The sequence below is a fragment of the Cupressus sempervirens genome, chromosome 6, assembly GCF_028749045.1.
Source record: "Cupressus sempervirens isolate cs-2001-9-10 chromosome 6, ASM2874904v1, whole genome shotgun sequence".
Lineage (NCBI taxonomy): Eukaryota > Viridiplantae > Streptophyta > Pinopsida > Cupressales > Cupressaceae > Cupressus > Cupressus sempervirens.
The window spans coordinates 464,826,723-464,831,375 of NC_143123.1; positions in this window are offsets into that span (position 1 = coordinate 464,826,723).

Consider the following 4,653-nt stretch of genomic DNA (forward strand, 5'->3'; position numbering starts at 1 on the left):
TCCTTAGCTATTTCATGCTTGTGATCTCCTGGTTAAGCATAGAAGAATTAGGGGTTTCATCTGCTTTTATAGATCTTGAATATGGTTATTGCACTGCTCACATAGTCAGATCTAAAGAGGTTCACTCACCTAGGTTTTGCAGAGCCTGAAGAAGAAGAAGGGTCATGCCTTACAGTTGGCTTGGTGTTTGAATGGATGTGTTGATAATGGGAGTTAGCTACCCCAAGATATGTTTTGTTCTCATCAGGGTAATTGGAAACGGGTAACATTTTCAAACACCAACAAAATGGCAACTCTGCTGGGGAATGTATTGAATTAGATTTAAGACAAACCTTGAGAATTTGAAAAGAAAAGATTCAATACAGCAAGTGAAGTGCATTAAAAAGTTTCAGCAGTAAGTTCTCTGATGTTATTTCTAGTTTTCTTACTCCAAATCATGCACCCTAGTAAGTTTTATCCATTTACAGCAGTATTTTTCAAGGTTAAATACAGATTGTGTTGCTAAGAGTGTTCATCTTTAGTCATGTCAACCGGTTGTTATTTTCAGAATACTGTTGTAATTCAGAGTCAGAATTGGTGAAAGATGTTTTCTCTCTTTTAAATGTTTTTAAAAGTTTTGCAAAGTTTTCAAGTTGAATTTTCAATTCAGATCTGTAGTGTTATGAATCATGTTTAAAATCTTTCTCACAATAGTGAGTGGCGACTCTATCTAAAGGATCTCTGAATCATTATACATCAGTGATGTATAAATTTTTTTCAAGAGTTTTCAGTGGAATCAAGCAGATCTGAAAGTTAGATGAATTTGCAAGCAAGAAGAGAGATCTATTATAAGTTTCTGACAAATAAGTCTGGAAGTGTTGTTTGATCTGTTGTCGCAAGAATTTGTAATGATAAAGATGAATCACAACTATGATTTCATTTCTCTCTTCAATGAGATGGCGACTCTGTAAGGTTATGATCAGTGGTGTGAGGAATTTATGTTAGCACCAGGCCAATCAGTAGATCAGTGGTTTCATACAGCAAAACTTGAGGTATTTTATACTTTCATGCAATTTTCTTTCCCATGAAAGTTAGTTCTACATATGTATTCTCCATCAAGTGAAGTTTGAGCACTAAGAAGAGGAGAATAGTTTTGTGTTTTATACATTTCATTGGATTTGGTTTCAATTGTTGTTTTAAAGTTATGAAGTGTATTTGAAGCGTTCATTTGGTAGAGGGTTGTGAAGATCTACTGCAAGTTATGTATTCTGAAAGTATTTAATGATGAATGAGTCTTGAGTTGAAGAATGTCGAGTTTCATCTCATCTAGTATGCAGCCTGTTAGTGAAGTTCCTAGATCCATCTCTACCAGGAGGTATATGCCATTGAATTTTAATGGTATTCATGGTTTTCCAAATATTATGCCTTATGATCTCAAAAAGTATTTACCTAAGTTTAGTGGAAACCATGAAAATTCAACCAGTCATCATGTTCAGTTGTTTATTGACTTGGTTGGTGATTTTGAAATTGCTCATGAAGACATTCAAATGAAATTGTTTGTTCAGACTTTAGAGGATGATGCTAGGGACTGGTTTTCGTTCCTACCAGCATGTTCAATTTCATCCTGTGATGAATTAATGTCAGCCGTCATGATGCAGTTTGGGAAAAGAGTAAGCATCTCTAATTATTTTGATAAGTTTTTGAAAATTCAAATCAGGAATGGTGAGTTCGTTCCTGAATTTAATATCATATTTGCAAAGATTTTAAATGAAATTCCTTAAAGTTACAAGCCAGATGATCAAATGTGCTTAGTGGTTTATCTTGGGGCATTTGATAAGAAGATGAGCTATCTGTTGAGAGATAAAGAACCCAAGACTTTGCATCAGGCATTCATGACAGCTATAGAGATTGAGAATAACATAAAATATGGCTTAACCCGGAGTCACTTCTCTATAAATATTTGCCGGCAAGATGAGGTGCAAAGCACAAATCAATGTCATATAGAATGTTTAACTTTAGATCAGCAAATAAGTACCCATGCTGTTGTAAATAGTTTTGTTGAAGATTCAAAAATCAAAACATGTGAGCATGAAATCTGTTTGTTGCAAATAAGAAATGATTCCATTCGTGTTGAATTGAATGCACATGCTTATGGTGTTACAATAGTGAACAATATAATTGATTCACTTGATGAGTTATCCATGCAAGATATAAATCCAATCATTCATTTTCCCATTGATGATTTGCATTGTGTTGAAAACATAATGAATCAGGAAGAGGAAAGGTATTTATCTCAGTATGAGGATGAAGAACCTAGAAGTGATGTATCAAGTGATAAAGATGAAATTGCTGATCCGACATATTGTGAAGAAGCATCATGTGAAGATAATGGCGAGACTTGTTGCTCAAGTCAAGAAGAGGATTGTGATAGTACATATGTGTCTTCATGTGAATCAGATGCTGATTGGGAAGAAGAAAGTAATGACGGAAGTGAGTACTCTTTTTCTAGTAAAGGTATGAATTCTTTTCTTAAATCTGAAAGTGAGTGTCCATTTCAGAATTGTGTAAATCAGTTTGAGATTGAAAGTTATGAAGAAAATGTGTCTACACAATATGAAGACAAAGAGGTTATCCATAGAGACGTATTATCTAATTGTGTAGAAGAGTGTGTTGAGGATGAGTGCAGTGATGATCAGTATATGATTGATCCTAAGATTAATGCATCAGCACCTATTGGTAAGATAAATGATGATTTTCTTGCAAGACATTGTAATTACCTATATGGAGACAATGAAAGTAACTTTGATTTGTATTCTACATGCTTCGTTGACGGAGTGGATGTTGAGTCTTCATATGATTCTGATTTTTCTTCTTCATATGCTGAAAGTGTCCATGACAGTGATGTTAGAAATGGTTTTAAAGTTTTCACTAATCCGTTATATGGTGAGGAGTTTGACATTGATTAGCACATCACTTGTCCTAATGTCTACAAAGGCACTTTGCATGGAGTTATCAATCCTCTTTTTGAAGAACACATGGACAATTCAGATTTAGTTGAGAATGAGTTTAATGATGATACTTTATCCTACTGCTATAAGAGATCAGAATGTTCTTCTTCCGAGTTTGATAGTGAAACTAATGATTATGTAGTATCTGAGGAGGTAAATGACAAGGTGTTTGACGAAGTTTTTTTTTAAAATCAGTATGCACCTTGCAATGAGATTTATGATGAACTCTCTGATGTAAAGACTAATCTATTTGCTGATTGTGAAGAACCATTTGAAGATTATGGATTAGTTTTAGATTCTAATGTGGATGACATATGTGAATATCAGTGAGATTGTTCATTTGATTCCTATTCGGTTATGCAAAGGGATACACATTTTGAAGGTATGAGTGGTCTTTTTCCCCATGTTGAATATGATGCATTCATATTCGAAAATGATAGCATGCACAAGTCATTTGTTAGACAAGGTTTTCAGTTTCAGTTTGACATTTTTGAGCATGTTGATAAGAACTTTCATAATAAGCAAGTGGTTGAAGACAAACATAGTTTTTATTTGCATTGTGAAAGTCAAGGTTTAGATTCAGTTTTGCTAAATGAGTTGATTCAGAATGATAATCTGATTGGTGAGACTGATAGGAGTTGAATTTTCAGTTTACCTCATAAAAGTTCAGATGAGAATTATGTTTATGACAGAGGTAAACAATTTTTCTGAAGTTCGGTGGCCTAGGGCCATCATGTGTACATAATCTTGGTAGTTGAGTAGTTTCCCTATTTTCAATAAAGTTGTTCAAGAGGAAGTTTTGAAGTTTTTGGGAATGGAATGCTTCCTCCAGAGATCTAAATCCTTTCCATGCCCGCAAGGGGCATGCATCCCCAGACAGAGCCACTGTTGGCGCTAAAAATTGCATGGTCAATTTTTGAGCCCTGTTGAGGAATTAGAGCCCTATAAATGCTTTTAAATGAGATTGTACCCAGCTATCAGTTTGAGGCCTAAAAGGTGTTTAATGTTTCTAAAACCTTCCATTCAGCCCGTCTAAATGTTCCATGAAGTTAAATTTTCATTTCGAGCCATTCTGTGAAGTCTTGTTTCGAGAAATTTTTAAATCAGCATTTTACCCCAAGTGTCAAACAACGACAGGAGGTTGTGTTTGCCATTGAATATCTCGCACCCAGAAAGGTTTTGTGACTTTTTGCTTTGAGAGTGTCTAGTGTCCATACCCAAGAACCTATATTTCATATTTTGAGTCATTTCGACTTCGTCTAACTAGGTTTTGAATCCCTCGAAGTTGGTCAGTTATTGTTTTCATGTTTTTGCAAAGTATTCAAATTTCTGGGAAGCCCTGTTTGACGTGTTGTAACTTTTGACCAGTTAACCCAAATTTTGAAATTCCTTTTGTGTTGCATTGTAGACATCAGAGACTTGTCATGTTTCAAGTTTAAACTCTTGGCAAATCTGTTTGATTAGTTTTCAAACATGATTCAAAATGGAATTTATGACTTTTTGCTGGTGTCAGTATTTGCAGATTGATTAGCAGCCCTATTTGTGGTGTCATAACTCCTAACCCATGATTGGTCAAGTCAAATAGTTTGTTCCCCTGTATTGTCCACTAAAAATATTACAAGTGTGTCAATTTTTAGAAATTGACGAATCCGTTTGCACACCTTTC